We start from the raw sequence: 19,647 nt of genomic DNA on the forward strand, positions 1-19,647 counted from the left end.
CAACAGAACGTCGTGGCAGCCGCCGAAACAGTGGGTTTCCTCACTGACGCAGATGGTTTACGTTCTGTTATCTACTACCCTCTGATAGTGGTGGAGGAAATCAATCCCCAGGATGACATCGAAATCTGGCCTTCGTTTTCGAATTACCTACATTTTCAAAAGGGTAGTGGCTGGTTCCAATTTTCCACTTAAATTGGCGATACACAGGGGGTATGATTATCTCGTCGCTCAGACCGTTAATGTGGTGATGGGGTGGTTTTAACACTTGTCTATCCCCTCGTCCTACGAATAACATGATAGTTTGTGCTCCCATGTCAATAAGTACTCTTACCCTCTTTCCTCAAACTTTACCGTTGAGGAAGATACTCGCCGCCTCATTTACAACATCTTGGCGGACTGGATGCGTAAATTTTAGAGGGGGCGCGGTCTGGCGGGGTGACTTGCCTCTCGACCGTTTCCCGGCTGTCTTTCGGGTCAGTGTGGATTGTTGGTGAATTTCTTCCCTGTGCTAGTTGTACGAGGGGACCCCGTTTCCCGGCTTCTGTGGGCAGATTTTACTCATATGCTCTATGATTCCACACCGAAAACAGTAAGGTGCATGGCACTGTGCGTCAGCATGGCCTGCCTTGCGGCAGTGTTGGCATGCCTGCACTTATTTGAAAATTGGACGCAGTTGTTCGTTCGGACGCACCGAACGGCAATATAATGCGCTACCTCTTCTTGAAACATAGCGAGCTGTGTGGCATCATGAAGGAGGTGGGTGGTGCTAGCTTTACCTTACCTGCAACATATGGGTCGAGTCCACGTATAAATACGTCAATAGAGTGGACATCCGCCTGCTCAATTAATACCTCGTTACGGACGAGGTCCGAAATCAGCGTGTAAGTGCGACAAGCCACAGCGCGGATTCGGTCAGAAAATGCTTCTACATCCTCCCCTCGCTTCTGGGGGAGGGTGGACCACTTGTCCCTGTAATAGCGAGCGTCTCGTCTGTCTTAATATCTCTCTTTTAACCCAGCTTCTAACGTGGTAAAAGAGGTGGTGTCCTTAAGGGTGTGAACTGATTCGATTTAGGTAAGAGCGTCACCTGACAATTTAAGGCCTACATCTTAGACAGTTTGTAGGAAGGAAATTATTTGCTCATTATGTTTTCCGGAAAATGTAGGAATGAAATCGACTGCAGGGAAACTGTTAGCCAAAGCTGCAATGGGTGGCTGGGGTACTGTGCTGCTTAAGTTGCTTGTAGCTATCATTTGCGGCGTACCAGGGTGTATTTCTGGATTAGCAGACGGGATTTGAGACAATTTTTTGCATTCTTTTGTCAGTTCTATCTTCCCCAACATTAACTTATCAGTTACGGCTTGGAGGGTAGCTATTGGGTCTGGTTTTTCCGTAGGTGGGGAGTTCCCTTCACCTGTGGCTGTACTATGGGTTTGAGGCATGGTTACAATTTTAGGACACCTAGTGCTGGATGAAAACTTTACGACGAGAGCACAAAAAAGGGCCTACACTCGACAGTAAGGAGGCGGCGGCGAAGAAAAACTGAGCAACGAACTTAGAGGAGCCGTAGTTGCGTCAGTGGTAGGTCGTCGACGGCTGCATATCGTTGGACGACGGCGGGAGGAAACGGTGGCGAAGATGTCGGCGGTTTCGACGGTTGGGCGCCGTGCCTCAACCAGCCGGCCGGAACGCGCGACCGTGCTGCGGAGCGGTGCGGAAGGCGGAAGCTGTTTGGAAAAAACGCCGAAACGGCAAAAGCTGAGTGGTGAACCACGAATGCGTGCGCTTGTTTTCGCACAGCGCATCTGGCGCATCAACCCGATGTATTAATAGCAGCTTCATTAGACACGGCTGGTTAAACTTCAAATAATACAGACCTAACGGTGAGCCATCCCACTTCTGACACCAGATGTTAATGCGTCAGGATTGGCCAGGAGAGGAAAGAATTAGGCAACCGTTGAGGTGAAAAATCAAACAAAATTTTAACTGCATGACTGTTTAATGCCGTAAAAAGGAAAGGTGGGCCTAGAGAAGCCACCGAGACTGAATGGGCTGCCGCCCAAGAGAGCAGGAAAGGAGAGCATCCGGACTGGTCGGAAGCTGCCAGCAGAAGAGATCGGACGGCGTGTCTGCTTCTGGCGGCTTGTCGCGGTCCCACCCACAGTTGACCACCTCGAAGCCTCCCTATTGGCCTATTGATCGGCCAAATCGAATACGAGCAGTTCGGTAGCGTTACCTCGTCAGAAACACGTGAATTTAGCTGCTGTTGTTTCAACACGTGAGTTTCAAAGTGGTTATGTTCGGTTCTGGACAAAGTGACAGATGCTACAATTAGCCGCCAGGTAGAAGGCACTGACGAACATCAGGGGCAAAATAAAAATCAGATTTTTATACTAATAAATCAACTCAGTAACGGCCTCCACTGTACAGCATATACTGGCGTGATGTGTGGCTTATGAGCAGCCGCTCGACCATGAAATCCTGCTTTTTTCTCACCTACCGTCTAACTGTCATAGTGCTTGCAGTGGATCCTGATGCAGTTTGGAATACCTGTGTGATGGTACGGACAGATGTCTATCACTGCAGAGTTAATCGGTCCCTAGGCTTTCGCAGTACTTGATCTAACTTAAACTAAATTACACTAAGGACAACACACACACTCATGCCCGAGGGAGGACTCGAACCTCCGACGTCGTAGCCGCACGAACCGTGACAAGTCGCCCAAGACCGCACGGCTACCCAGCGCAGCTCCAACGACAATAAAATCGTTACTCCAGGAAGGTTAGAGGGGAAAATTGATTTGGTTAGAATCCTATTTTAAACATTGTTCCTTCGGAGATAGGCTCTACACTTTAACCATTGCTGTCTACTACAACCGACGTTTCGTATTTCTGTTTATCAGTTCCATCTACTCTGAGTGATAACACGTACTGATCTTAGTCTGAGACCCAATATAACCGTTGCATATATTCAACACTTTTATTGTTATCTCAACTGAGGAATGCTATTTTACTGGAAATATTATTTCTTATTTTACTTAATGTTGATTTAGGAAGTGCCGAAGAAAAATACGATTTACAACATTTAACCATAGCTTTCTTTGTTTTTATTATGATGTAATTTTGAATCTATTAAAGTTTTGGCCGAGCAGTTCGTGCATATCTCGTGCTTTTAGTGGTCAGATTTGGTTTGTGTCTAAATTGGTGTTTTACTGCTGTGAATGCATTTTTGAGTTCTGTTGGTTTCTGTTTGTTATAGGGCTACATTATTTGGTTCCCTGTCGATTTATTGTAACATTCAGAAACATCAGTCAACCGGATATTCCAAGTGAACCGGAAGTATACTTCATTTATTATTTTGAAAGAAGAGGTACTAATTTATACAGCAAGTTAAAGTGGTTATTGTTTAGTAACCTCAATGACCTTTGGTAGTAATCGTTGGTAATCAGGTTAGATGACGGTTCTGCTTGTTGTTAACTTCAAGATTGTTTATCTTTGCTTTTGAGTTCAGTAAATTCGTTTGTGATGAAATGTGTAAATGAGTTCGCACAGGGATTACTTATTTGTCAGTTATTTCAATGAAAACATTATGCCAACATCGTCGTTAAAATAATCCCTGGTCCTTATCGCTTCCCACCCACCGTCTTTATCAACAGGGAAAAATATCGGCCATGTCCATACCAAAAACCATGTCCTAGCGTTTGACTGAAGCGATGTAGCAAAATCATGGTAAACCTGCGTGCGCCAACCAGTGCTTCACATCGCTTGATGGGTATTATAATGCTAAAGGTATGATGAGAACAAAATGCCAAGTTATCTATTTATCAAAGTTAGCACAACGTATCTTGTTAATATTAGAGAGAAGATGTAGTTAGAATATATTAATGATTAATATGGACCTATTTCGCTTACATAATAATCTGTAATCTACCTACAACCTAACTGAGTGGATCACTGCTACTCATTTAGGGTATGGTAAGTTCGGCGTAGAATACAATTGCTGGGGCTCAACAAGACTAGATACTCACTGACCTAGCTAAAAAAAAAAAAAAAAAACTTTTAAAATCTAGCCTCTCCGCGAACCCCAGCCACGAAACTACATTTTGACCACCACTATGTTTTCGCTTCATGATTTTAGAACACAACAGTTACACATCGCCTAGCAGCCTTATCTAAATCGTCGACCTGTCGCGCAGGTTTCCAAGTACCCGTGCTTACTGTCCCCGTGTCTCTCCTCTAATACAGTTTGAGTGCCAGTGAATTATTACTCTCACGCTCCCTACTGTTCTCCCTCCTTCTTCCGCCACTCCAGTTGTAAAAGTTTGTGTTATTTCTGTCACTTCGTTGATATTTTGCGCCTCTTATCGCTCTCTAACGCCTACTGACTACTTGTTGCGAGTTTGTTGCTTGCTCGAGGTGTATAAATTTCCCATTTACAGATGGCGCCTGTCACTTGTCTCGTGATATGACATACTAACCTTTTACGCTACGAGTGAGCGCTTTGCTTTTCTGTGCCTCATTTAGCTTATTATTTCATCTCCCTCGTCCCACAACGCAGCTGGTGAGCTGTGAGCAGTACAGTATTCCACTCCTCGGCAAAAAGATTTTAAAACAAATGACAAAAACGAAAAACGGATATAACTAAAGTGAAATTAAAAACGGTAAAAAAGATGCACTTTGGTGGCATCTACATTAAAATGCATTTTCTAGATTAAAAGCAAAAGACTAAAAACTATACACAAATATATATACATTTTAAAAACACATAGCAGAAAAGTGACTTTCTTCTAAGAATAAGTAGTGCAATATCATTTAAAATCTGCTTGATCTGCACAGGATGAAAAGTTTGGAAGATGGCCGTTTGAGATGGTTCACAGTTTAATTTTCCACTGGAAAGATAGGCTTTGGTGGGTACAGCCCTGTACCAACTGCCGGAAGGGTGCCGAGTGGTGGAGGGAGCGTTAGTTATGTTCTGGGGGATGTTTTCGTGGTATTTACTGGCATACCTTGTCCTTCTGGAAGGCACGATGGATCAATACGAATAAGCATCTATCTGCGGAGGCCATCCATTTTGTTTTTCCTTGGCACGATGGCATCTATCAGCATCACAATACAACATGTCGCACCGCCGTTGTGTATGTACGTGGTTCAAAGAGATTATATGAGTTTACCATACTTCCCCGGCCACCAAACCAATTGACAATTTGAGAGGCTACCTCGATTGGGTTGTTCGCACGATGTATCCTCAAACGGGAGACGTAGCGCAGATGGAAACGGCACTGGTTTCAGCATGACCCCACATCCCTGTCTGTACCTTCTGGAACCTCAATGGCTCTCTTCCGGCAAATCCTCACTGCAAGAGATGGTTAGTCACGCTTTTGACAGGGGTCATATTAATGTGATTGTTCCACGTAATACAGGTACCTAAATCTAGTTTGCGTACAGAGTAGGATATCTTGAAATGATCCTTTGGAGAGAGAGGGGATGAGAATTTGATGAGATGGCAGGGCAACCATGTGTGGGAGGATGAACGGTTGCGGATAGTGAGGTATAGTGCATGTTGTTAAAGAATTTGGAGGGCCTCATAGAACTTTGGTGGTTACAGATATGCATGCAACATTGCCATAGGAGAGGATGGCAGATCAATTTTGTGTAGGTGCGGAGGATAGTAGAGGGGCGTAATCTTCACGGTTGACGAGTTAGTAATTTTCTGTATCTGTTTTACCCTCCAATATATGATTAATGCATACTCTGTGATATTTCTGGAGTGAAGCACATTTTTCCAATATTTAATGCGGACCCCTGCCACATTTACAGAGTAAGCCACTGACGACTGACATCGAGTACACGCACGGTACAATTTATTAGCTCACCACAGGTGTCTTGCTCATATTTTGATGGAAACAGACAGTAACCAGCCCTGTTAGTGTTGAAAGTGCGAAATTAAGCAGCCCTACGGTTTGCCGCCTGCTATGGTCCTCAGAGTACTGCGTCTTCTCCGTTAAGAGCGCTTACGTTTATGTGGCCGGGCTTGCAAATACCATTATAACAGATGCACGAAACCCATACAGCACACTACTAAATTGTGTCTCATGTGTAAGTGATATCAGAATTTGATGGTATCGTGGTACTAGGGATTGGTAGTTTTGTTAAATTCTATATTACTGTGATTAATTAAAAAAATAGATACTGAATACTGCAACATTATTTACTCTGTTAAATATTTTGGGCTATGATGAGACTCTCAAATAACCCAATACCACGAAAACATACGTACGGACATAGGCTATATTTTATGCACAGCGCGCCTCTCACCGCCGTCTAACAGATAGTTCGCGTGAGCGCTGCTATTTTTGAGAAAACATACGCGTATGTTTAAGCAAACTGTGATGATTAATTTGGTTCTCAGGGGCCACTGGTCATTCATGTACCAAGTTTCACAAAGAAACTGAGACATTATTTATGCTTATTAAACGTAATATTTTTCTGTATTTCTCATTCGTTATCTGCAAGGCAAAAACTGAGGAGAATCTCATCTGCCGTTAAGCTGCCAATCTTAATCATACTGAACTCATTCAGTACGAAAACATCAATGACTCTAAATTGTCTTTACTTTACTAACTTTGAAACTATTAAAAGATCAAAACAGAAAAGCATTCCATATTCACATTTAATATTACAGACTGAATTTATAACTAAAATATAACGTCAGCGTAATGGCCGACCAAATGCTGCTAGGGAAAGAGAGCTCCCCGCAACTCGAAGTTATTAAATATCAGACTTCATACAATGGCGACCTTCCGCTAGACGAGACAAGCTAGAAAAAAAATCTAACCCCAAAAAACATTACCTCTGTTCTCCATCTGCAATACGCAGATACTACTATATACAAAAAGGCTATTTGTTAAACGCATCGCTGTTTGCGAGCTGCACAGATAATAAACTACACTTTTTAATATTTGTTATTCACCGCACACACGGACGTAGTCTTTCATATTTTTTAACACAAAAACTCCCTTTTAATTTTTCCCGAAATGTCAAGTTATATGACGTTCCATCACATGGGCTCCCTAGTGAGGGTGTGCTTAACAATGTTTGCCTTTTAACGTACTGACTCACTGCCCTATCACAGCATTAGTTACGTGTTCCTGTTCACATGACTATGATAGGTACATTTGGATACAATTCACACTTATATGTGTCACATATAGTTCATGTGTTATAGACATGTTTCGATCTCTCCTCATTATTACAGGTTAGTACATTTACTACGTCTAACCCCACTTATTAGCAAGAATGTGAACAATCCGGAATCCTACAGACCTGATACAGATTTTCTTACGCTCCCATTTGGGATACAGGCGTAAGGAAAAAATGGTCAAAAAACCCCGCCCGGAGCCTTCGGATTGTTGACATTCAAGCTTTTTGTATTCTTAGTTACCTTTATGCTGATAGTATAGCAATTTATTAATCAACAAAGAAACATAAACATATACATCACAACAAGACATAGATAGTAACTGAAATTACGTAACAGTACGGTTGTCTTAGAATAACAAGTTTCGTCTTTGCGAAAAAATATTTGTGATACCACTGAAATCCCCTGCTATACCCGCAAGACAGGACAGATAGTTTAATTTGTGGAAATGGGCCAAAATGAGTGGCTGTCAGGTGGACTCTAACACACTACGTTATTCATTTGACGAACATAACAAGAGTAAAGAAAACATTAAAAACAGAGCAAGCCAAACATTAATTTTAGAACTTATTTCCCGGCTAAATGCGCCATTCAATCTCACGCCTCAAGGGCAAAACATGTTTAATTTAAAACTGACTGAAGGTCAATCACTTAAGACTCAAAACAGGAATTTGAATTTAAAAGGCAGAAGGCTTTATCTTAAAACATTTCTCTAAATTAGGCTGAAGGCACAAACAACAAAACGCCCTAAGGTCAAAACTAATTTAAAATCGACTAGAAGCCATATATAAACTAACAACATGGACAAATAAGAAAAGGCATCACATCAAACGTCGCTGAGAAGTTTCCAAGGGTTGGCTAGAAATTCACTGACGCTCGCTTAGGTGAGACAGGCAGTCGGCCCAACAATTTCTCAATCTGACGGTAACCCAACCGACAGACAGTCAACGGACCAAGCGATAGGATCACTTCCGCTCCACCCGGCCAGCACACAACAGGGAGTTCAATAGAGCAACGCAGAAGGTATCGGCGCCCACAACGAATTACACATTCAGCTGTCGAACTACACGCTGTGCTGGACAGCCACAGCATGACTGGAAAAATACACTGCCTTACGTCAACGGCCAGGGCAGGTAACCGGAACGTTAACGGCCAGAAGGCATCACCAAGTCTCCTCTGTTGTAAATGTAGAGATTGTTCAAACTCCTATCACATTCAGCCTTTCTAATTGCTGCAGTGCAAGGTGGGCTTGTTGTAACTTTTGTTCTCTATTTATGACGCTTGGGATACGTGGCAACACTAATCGAACACTGCCGTGTGTTTTCATAACTGCCGACAGCGGACTACTACACGGTCACATTTAAGGTTCGATTATCTGCCAACGCAGCATACTTTGTACCTCATTTCCTACGGTGTGCCTTTTATGCCACGGTATGGAGTAGGTAGGACGACAGACATGTCGAATTCATATCCCTTAATAATTCCTGCTTTTTCTGAAAATACTTTCACAAATCGATTTAACAATTGTCTTAACTCAACTTGTTGTAGCTAGATTAAGTAAGAGGATTCGGCTACTATTTCTTCGATTCTTTGTTTAATAGTAACAGCTTCCAAATCCCAATCGGGTTCCTGTTCATTATTGCATTGATCAATGGTACAGTCATTCGTACACAATTTATATGGATCATTGACAGTTACTCGGACATTGCGGCAGTAATTTATATATGTATCCGGAGTCCTAATCAGTGCCAGGTCAATTTGCCGGTTACAATTGTATGAAGTTCATGTGGCTCGGGAGAGGTCAGTTCTCGTTTTTATTTCCCGAAGCGCATCAAGTCCCAAGATGCCAGGCACTGCAAGATTTCTTACCACAAGGAATGAGCATAATATAGCTTCTTTTTCCGTGGCGATCTCAGACTTGGAGTCTGCCCCGTAGAGCAGCACGACCTTACAATCTTCCACTGGCAAGATGTGTAACTTCTGTACACGATCAATACATTTGAATAATTGCTCATGTATGACAGACGCGCTTGCCCCTGTATCAAGTATTACTGTCACTTCTATTCCATTTATTTTTGCGATAAATGCAGCCTGCACATGACCTAAACCTGGGGTGGCCGAGCGGTTATAGGCGCTACAGATTGGAACCGCGCGACCGCTACGGTCGCAGGTTCGAATCCTGCCTCGGGCATGGTTGTGTGTGATGTCCTTAGGTTAGTTAGGTTTAAGTAGTTCTCAGTTCTAAGGGACTGATGACCTCAGAAGTTGAGTTCCATAGCGCTCAGAGCCATTTAAACCATTTGAACTTAAATCCTGTTTTTCCGCCGATCGCGGATCAACTGTTAACTCTTCTTTCATATCTCATCCGTCATTATAACGGTGTCAATGCACACCCACATTCTGCCTGTCCCCTCATTAACCTTGCCGACCGCTTGGGAAGGGCCCACAGAGGTCGGCCAGAGTTTGACGGCCTGTCGCACTCTGCCGATACTTGGACTGTCACGTCTGTGATTCTCACCCTGTCAGTCACAGTTTGCGATGTACCCTGAGTGACGTAAACATGTGGCTGACTATAGCGTTAATGTGGTTGACAGGCACATGACCAGTCGGCATGGCTTGTTCACCTAGCCAGTTCGCTGGCCCTGTCCGTTGCCACTGCTCACTGTTTGTCCGCATATTTTTTTTTTTTTTTTACGAAGTTGGAGTTTCCTCTCTCTTCGTTTCTTCTTTTTCGGTTATAATAGTCTTCCCCCCCCCCCCCCCCCCGCCCTTTTTGGTGGGGACTGGTTCATGTTGGCATAGTGGTTTGCATTACAACCACTGCTACCCCAGTTGTTATTCGCGGGTGGCCCATTATTCATTAAGTTCGCCTTCTTATGGAAGTTCTCTTCACGCGAATATTCATTGTTTTAGTCAAAACCATCTTTACTGGGGCTATCATTCCCCTGACAGTTACTTGAGTTACCTTGCTCATTCTGCCAGGCATCCTCATGTATCAAGTCTAGAGAATCTATCGTTGCCATAAACAATTCTAAGTCTGTATCCGGGACGTGCACTAATTTTTCCCGAATCGTTATTGGTAATTTGCCTTTTAAGATTCGTAAACATATCTTGCGAAAATGGGTTCATCCCAGTACCTCGTCTTATTCAAATACCGTTCAAAGTATTTCTTCAGATTGCCAAAGCGGTAGTTAAAGGGTTCAGGGTTGTACACCTGCTTACGCAGTCTTTCCTGTACATACCTAGAGCAGTACCTGGCTAGGAATTTGTTCTCAAATTCCGAGAACGTCGGACACTGTTCCGCATCTCCATCGCCCACATTACCTCGTTTCCCGTAATAAATGAAATCACGAACTAAATTTTCTGGTGTTCACTCCATGACACAGGTAAAAAGTTTCGAGAACTTTTGACAAAAATCACGGGATGTACATTTTTCCTTTCATAACTAAACGTTTTGAATTGCCGGTGCTTAATTAAAGATTCTTCGTGCTTTAGCTGTTCTACTGTTGGTAGCACTCCGGCCTCGGTTGCAGTGACAATGACTGGATAATTCACCGGAGAGCCGGCCGATGTGGCCGTGCGGTTCTAGACGCTTCAGTCTGGAACCGCGTGACCACTACGGTCGCAGGTTCGAATCCTGCCTCGGGCATGGATGTGTGTGATGTCTTTATATTAGTTAGGTTTAAGTAGTTCTAGGTTCTAGGGGACTGATAACCACAGATGTTAAGTCCCATAGTGCTCAGAGCCATTTGAACCATTTGAACCAATTCACCGGAGAGAGTGGCTGCATTCTATAGCAGTCTGCTTTTCCTGGTCCGTACATATCAAGTGGTACATTTCTGTACTGCATATTCTTAATAGATGTCACACAGATTATTGATTCTGCTTCTACCTCTAGCCGAGCCACGGCCTGGGTTATGCAATCATTAATCTTGTACATCATTAATCTTTTGCACTGAAGTACTCGATACTTCATTAATAGTTCTATTGATGGTCTATACCTGGTTTTCCTAAGCACTATGCGCCTTGTCCAACTGACCTACATGGTTATTTAAGTGTGACACCTATTGCGGAATGTTTTGTTCAAGTAATTGCAGGACATCTTGTTTTACAATAGCGATCTCGTGTGACAAATGTGACACCATTACCGTGTCACGTTGATGTAAAATTTCGTTCAATTTTGCCAGAAACTGAACATCACGCTTTGTTCCCTTCGTTCGCGAGCTAGGCATTATTGTCTTTCTTTTTCTTCGCGAGCAAGGCGTTCTACTTTATCGTTCTCCTTATGTTCTGCTCGATCTACAGTTAAAATACCTTTGACTTCTGAAATTTGATCTTTCTCGCGAATCAAGCGCTCTTGTCTTTCTTTCTCTTCCCGAGCAAGGCGTTCTAATTTGTCTCTCTCTTCGCATTGCTTCTCTCTGAGATCTAAATCTGCAATAAGTGCAGTCAATAAAACAGCTGTAGGTGATGGTGCTTGCACAACATCAGCTGTTGATGCTGTTGCATCACCTTCATCTATCCTAGCAGGTGAGTGAACTTCTTTGCTCAAGTGAGCCTGTTCATCAGCATTGCCAGATACATTATCGATCACATGCTGCTCACCTTCCTGTCTAGAAATTTGAGATCATGACATATCGGACGGATTAGTTGCTGGAAATGCCTTTATATTGTCATCTGTATCATACCCAGACATATACTCTCTCTCTCTGCTAGTTTTACTTTGCGTGTCTTAACCATGTTTGCAGAACTCTACTATTACCATCTGGACACAAATATACAAAGAAATGTGGTTCCCTCTAAATGTCACACACACAACAAATACACAAAATATAAAAAACACACATAAAATATTGAAATAACCTAAATAAATCCTATCAATCCCCTCAAATAAAGCTATATCCTACCCTTTTGCACTGACTTTATAGTGTAAACATTTCGCAATACTTCATAGTGTACAGTTAAAAATCTATCTATGCAGAAATATTACTTTTATGGCAGTAGACACACACAAGTGAAGCTATAATTAATTGCACTTGAGTTTATTTGAAATACACACAGCTGATTGTGTGACCTATGTATCAAACACTATTCACTGTTTTGCAAATTCTAAAACTGATTCAATCGCAAGTATCAAGTTATAGCACATAAATCTGAATAAAATTCACTGCGGCAAAAGAATGTAATTTTACTTTAAATAGAGGAATATGACAAATTTTTGCCAAAACAGTCAGCACAGTGAATCGCCCCCGGATTCCTCCCTTTTCTTGGTCTCATCCCAACTGGTATTGCGTGCTGCTGCGTATATCTCGGTTGAGACAATTGTATATATTGAGTCAACTGCAGGTCCAAAAAATTTACTGCATCGGTCTCGTACAGTTCTCCTTCCGGTGCAAGTGTTTATGTTGGGGTACATGGAACAATGTTACATATACAGCATTAGCTCTTGCACCAGACACATTATCACGTACACAGAAATATATTTTACTAATATCTTTGAAAATTTTTCTCATAAACACAGCTATATCCCAGTTATTCTGATTGCACCGAATATTTATGTACATAACTTTGGTACATAAAAATTCGAGCCCCGCGTTCATGGACGCCTCTTATCGCGGTACTCGGGATTGGTAGTTTTGTTAAATTCTAAATTACTGTGATTAAACAAAAAAATAAAAACTGAATACTGCAATATTATTTACTCTGTTAAATATTGTTGGGTAGCATGAGACTCTGAAATAACCCAACACAACGATAACATACGTACGGACATAGGCTATATTTTATACACAGCGCGCGACTCACCATCGTCTAACAGGTGGTTCGCGTGAGCGCTGCTATTTTGGAGAGAACATACGCTTGCGTTTACGCAAACTGTAATGATTAATTCGGTTCTCAGGAGCTACTGATCATTTATGTACCAACTTTCACAAAGAACCTGAGACATTATTTATGCTTATTAAACGGAATATTTTTCTGTATTTATGCAAGGCATAAACTGAGGAGAATCTCATCTGCCGTTAAGCTGCCAATTTTAAACATACTGAACTCATTCGGTACGAAAACATTAATGGATCGAATTTGTCTTTACTTTACTAGCCCTGAAACTATTAAAAGATCAAAATAGAAAAGTCTCTCGCCTTTACATTTAATATTATCGAATGAATTTCCAAATAAAAATGAACGTCAGCGTTATGGCCGACATAATGCTGCTAGGTAAAGAGAGCTCCCCGCAACACGAAGTTATTAAATATCAGACTTCATACAATGGCGGCCTTCTGCTAGACAAGCTAGAGAAAAATCTAACCCAAAAAAAACATCTCAGTTCTTCTCCATCTACATTCCACAGATAATATATACAAAAAGGATATTTGTTAAATGCATCGCTGTCTGAGAGATTAACAAATAATAAATCTCACTTTTTAATATTTGATATTCACCGAACACACGGACGTAGTCTTTTATATTCTTTAACACAGAAAAAGCCTTTTAATTTTTCTCGAAATATTAATTAATGTGACGTTCATTCACAATGGCTCACCTGAAAATGTCTGGTATACTAAACGACGACAGGCTGGACTCTCGTTGCTTCACTAAGTAGTCAGTAGTAGTTTAAATTTCCAAATTTACAAGTTTTGTGTCTGTCACGTAATTTCAGTCACCGTCACAGTTCCTCGACAGCTGCCACAGCACACACTTCGACAATACGCGGTACACTCGTAACTTATGCTGTCAGCTGCTATGTTGATGAGAAACACACATGAGTGTGTCGGCTTGTGTCACTGTAGGGAGCAATACTACCCTGGAAAACGTTTACGAGGGGTATTGTCTGTTGTTTGACACTGGTCGAAAAGAACATATTATAATCAGTAAAGATATAACAGTTCGTGATTTTATGACAGACGCCACGGTCATTATAGATGATCGGTTTTGCATCCGTTGATGTTGGATTTGTATCAGTTGAGGGCAGAGAACTTTGCCTAGCTAGACCGTGAGATACTCTACGGCATTGTGTCACTACTTCAAAAGGGTGCAAATGGCTCTGAGCACTATGGGACTTAACTTCTGAGGTCATCAGTCCCCTAGAACTTAGAACTACTTAAACCTAACCAAGCTAAGGACATCACACACATCCATGTCCGAGGCAGGATTCCAACCTGCGACCGTAGCGGTGGCACGGTTCCAGACTGAAGCGCCTAGAACCGCTCGGCCACTAAGGCCGGCTGTGTCACTACTCCCCGCATGACATAGCATTTATACACACCAGAAGATGCAACTTAAAAGTTGTGAAACCGGTTGGGGGTTTATAATTGACTTCAATAACACAGCTACAGTGGAATACAGCAATTCTCATTCAGGTTTATGCTGGTTAATTTTAACATCTATATAAAAAACCGTTTACTGTATGAATTGTCAATGTCATGTAAAGCCTAGTACCTTTTTTTCATACGTTATGCTCTGACACTGTGGGATCTATACGAGTCTCAGGTAATGTACCGATGATGACTACCTTAAGTCGAAATCTAGATCTTCAATCAAATACTGACAGCTGTCCTTCCTTCAGTTTGGGTTCCACACATATAGTTCTATAATTACAGTTAAGGAAATCTCAGCATCAGTGTCAGAAACAGTAATGGAGCTCTTCCTAATAATGTGCAGCAGTTTGCTTTTCACATTCCTTTGTATATCAGAGACAGTGGTTACCATCTCAGTACAGCTTGGGATCCTGAAATTAGGAAAATTCGGCAAGAACGCTCCAGTCTGAAGGGGACCGCGCCCAGCGCTGATATAAACAGACACCGGGAATCGACGCCCGCAATCGCGTCCCCCCACCACCTGTGGCGCCAAGCGCCTGGTCGATTTCGCTGGCACTTGACTGGTCGGCGACTGGAATCTGACAGTGCTCCTGCTTGCCAACGCCCAAAACCGACTCGCTGAACATATCCTCGACCTAAATGGCAAGCAGAAGTCAACCGACCAACATCCTTCCCAAACCCACAACTGATACCCAACACCCTACCCGATCCCAGTTCCTCAAATCACCCCCCCCCCCCCCCCACACCCACTCAAGAGCACGTCCACGAAGCAGCGGCGTGCAAAGAAGAATAAGAAAGGCAAACACAAAAAGAGCAGGAACCCCACCCCCTGAACCCAAATGCCCCCCCTACCCCTGAGGAGCCCACAGTTCCTGAGTTCTGGAAGGGAACCAGGAAACCACTGCCCTGGAAAGGGAACCATGAAACCGGGAAGGATACAGAGGGCTTTGTGCTGGCGAGAAAAACCTTTCGCCAGCTGAGACTTCCCAATGCTCGGGGAGTGAAACCCACTCCAAACAGGTTTCAGGCTGGGGCTCATGTGTCAGACGAAACACAAGAAACAACAGCACAGAATCACACATCACACCGCCTCCCACCGATCGTCGCAGAGTTTCCCCACAACTACGAGGAACCCCACGACATGATCAAAACATAACTCAAAGAGTTACATCAAAACCAACAGGCGGGGACAAAATAAAGATCAATCTACACAACATAGAAGACTACAATGCCATTAAAGAGGCCCTCACAGACAAAAATATACTGCACTTCACGTGCCCCACCACCAAGACGAGGAACAAAACCATCGTCATTAGGGACCTCTCCAGACGGCTCTCGATCTAGGCAGTCAAGACAAACCTGACCGCCCAGGGATTTGTTGTCAAAACCGTAGAGGAGATGGGCAAAAATGGGGCAGAGAGTAAGTGACCATTATTCCAAGTCACTCTGCTGGAAATACCTCAGAACAGGCACGAGATCAAAGCTGTTCTGGCAGTCCCTGTCACCACAGAGCCAGTCCGCTGCAAGAACAAGGTGGTCGAAAAATCGACGCAAACCCTGTCACCACAACGCCATACACACACGCAAGAAGAACACTGGGATGAACACAACAACAACCAGGTCCACCAAGACAGAGGAAGATCTAGGTAACTCCACACTCATTCCACCCCCTCAGATCAATGGATAGGCATTATGGTCCAGACCATGAACCTCGTCATGGAAATGATGAAGGAATTCAGGGAAGCCCAGAAGCAGAACACTCAGATTCTCGTTGCCCTTCAGGCAGAAGTCCAGCAGTCACTCCCCTCTGCGACTTCCTCAGTAGTTACAAAACTCCATGATGCATAGACGACCTAATATCCAAGGTCTGACAATGGGCGTCTTTAACGCAGATGGCATTGTTAATCACGAGGTCGAGTTCAGAGAACTCATTAAGGAGTTCTCCATCGACTTATGCATGATGGGGGAAAAATCACATAAAACTGGGAATAAAAGCGACAGTCCCAACTATGTTAGCTACCGTAAAGATAGGCCAACCCAAGGCGGAGGAGTGGCCATACACATGAAAAGAGTGATCCCCCACCACCAGGTATTCATACCAGTTACGCTCGCCAGAGGGCCATAGACACGGGTTCCCAGGTAGATGCCGTGTTTCTTGACTTCCACAAGGCGTTCGATACAGCTCCCCACAGTCGTTTAATGAACAAGGTAAGAGCATATGGATTATCAGACCAATTGTATGCCGGCCTGAGTGGCTTAGCGGTTCTAGGCGCTACGGTCTGGAACCATGTGACCGCTACGGTCGCAGGTTCGAATCCTGCCTCTGGCATGGGTGTGTGTGATGTCCTTAGGTTAGTTAGGTTTAAGTAGTTCCAAGTTCTCGGGCACTGATGACCTCAGAAGTTAAGTCCCATAGTGCTAATAGCCATTTGAACTCTTTGAACCATAAAAGCTACCAATAAAATCGAAGCAGTGGCTGTGGAAGTAAACCCTGCCACCGTAGCCCTAACAATATTTACAATTTACCGACCCTCACAAGACGAGATAGACGAGGGAGACATAGCTGCACTAGGGCAAATTGAGGCAAACTCATAACAGAAGACGACTTCAATCCCAAACACTCTGATTGGAACTCTAGAGCAACCACCAAAACAGGCACCAAACTGCAAAGACTACCGCGTGACCACCACTTCGAAACATGGGATGCAGTCGAGCCCACACATTTTTCCAAAAAATGGAGGTAGGCTTGATGTGCTAGACATAGCCCTCGCTAGGAGGATCGCAGGGTTTGTGATCGCAAGGACAATCATCAGAATGTCTCCCGATCACAACCCAGTGATTCTAAAGGCCGATGTGGGAGAATGGGTAACACTCCCACGTTACGAGACGTCCTACAAACGTACAGACTGGGAGCGATACCGAGAAACTGTCGCCTCTGATATCGCTCGCGCTCCGCCACCTACTGCCGAAACAGTAGAACAAGCACTACAATACCTAACAGGAACCATCTTGCAGGCAGCGGAAGATGCCACTCTCCCACAAAGGGATGGCCCGCCCACGCAAGTACAACTTCCAGAACATTTACTATCCCAAACCCGTCACAAGAACCGAGTGGCAAAAGAGTGGAAGATCAACAGAAATCAGGCCACCAAGAGGCTGCTCAATCATCTACAGAGAGAGCTGAAGGTAGCGATGAATGACCACAGAAACCAGCAATGGCAAAACCGCCTTACAGCTCTCAACTTAGACGATCACACACTACGGCAAGCAACCAAAAAATTCACAAAAAGACGCGCTAGGATGCCGCCACTGCACGACGTGCGGGGTCTGGCCTACAGCCATGCTGAAAAGGCCAATGCCTATGCCGACTCCGAGAAGCAGTTCCAAGCGGCAGAACCCCAGGACGATGAACACGAAGAGGTAGTCGGTCGTCAACTGGCTGTCTTCCTCAATGCTGAGGAGGACCCAGAGGACAAACCCACACATTTCGCCCCCGAAGACGTGTCAAAAGCAATTGGGTCCCTCCCCACAAAAAAGGGGCTGGGACATGATAGTGTCACCAATCAGTTAGTTACATACCTTCCACCCTCGGCTATCGAACACCTCGAGAACGTCTTCAATGAGATTACTCTTTCCCGTGAGTTCCCAGCTTGCAGGAAACACGGGGAAGCGGTCGCGATACACATACCAGGGCGACCCTCTATTCCAGCAGCACTACGAGCCGATTAGCCTCTTGCCAAATCTGAGCAAGATCTATGAGCGCGTCATGCTTTTACCCATACTGCACCACATTATCAGACAGCAACTTCTGCCGGATTTCAAATTCGGATTACGACAGAACCACTCTGCCCCACAAAGATCATGAGAGTGGTTGAAGGAGCCACGGAGGGCTTCAACCACAGAGGTTACTGCGGGAAGTGTTACTAGACGTAGCCAAAACCTTCGAATCAGTATGGCATAGAGGGCTACTCTACATGTTGTAGAGACATGGGTTCCTCGGGAGCATAGTGAAGCAGATCAGAAACCATCTCACGGATAGAACTTTCTCTGTCAAAGTAGAAACTTCCATCTCCACCAATAGGCGTATTCGTGCTGGGGTGCCACAGGGATCGGTCCTGGGGCCCGTTTTGTACAGTCTGTACACTGAAGACTGTGTCGAATGTCCATCTTACACCCTAACCTCAACAAATCCAACTCCCCTCCCTGCTCTGTGGGAGTGAACGTTTATCAGGCCCTCATAAGGCCTGTAATGGAGTATGCATGCCCTGTCTGGCGATATGTGGCGAAGCAGCAACTGGACAATCTCCAGAGGCTGCAGAACCGCGCCCTCAGGAGGACACTGCACCTTAACCATGGGTTTCCCCACCGACGAACTGCACGCCACTACCGAAATCCCACTCCTCACAGAAAGATTCCATGATCTGGCAAGGGATTTCTACGAGAGCTCTTCCAGATCTGGAAATAACCTCATCGACTCCTTGGATCGGTATGACATGTCCCGCAATAAGCACAAACTCCCAATGACGATCTTCGACGACTAAGTCGAAAAGAACATCCCTATATCCAATTCCTAATCCTCCTCCCTCCCCCAAAATAGCAATCATCTCGCCAACCTCAGGCAAGTACCAGAAAAACTCACAACATTCATCACATCACGCACCCAAAAACTACAGAAATAACCATACACACAAGTACACAGTGGAGTAAAAGCCGCAAGGCTACAAATTCCCCCCCACACTTCCCCAAAGAGGGAAAGTACTAGATGAGATGGAGCAGCGCCCTGACACTTCGCCTGTAGATGATGGATACGCAGTCAATTGAAACGTTGCGACTAGGAGACGACGCAACTCGGCTGATAACCCGTGAAGATTTCAGCTGAAATACGCCGAGAAAGCCTGCAATCGCAAAAGCCCACCTTGCTGAACTGCATTGCTGCGGATAACAGTCAGGCTAGTTTGCTTACGGTACATTGTACTATACGTTCAAATCTATGCGGCGAATAACAAATATTAAAACCAATTTCGATCAATCGTCATGAGGGAAATAATAATTCACGTCAATAACTCACATCCACTGCTCCACTTATTTGCTCTGCGTGTCGTCGGCAGGCGACAACAGACGACACAGCTTTGTT

The sequence above is a fragment of the Schistocerca piceifrons genome, chromosome 3 (assembly GCF_021461385.2).
Source record: "Schistocerca piceifrons isolate TAMUIC-IGC-003096 chromosome 3, iqSchPice1.1, whole genome shotgun sequence".
Lineage (NCBI taxonomy): Eukaryota > Metazoa > Arthropoda > Insecta > Orthoptera > Acrididae > Schistocerca > Schistocerca piceifrons.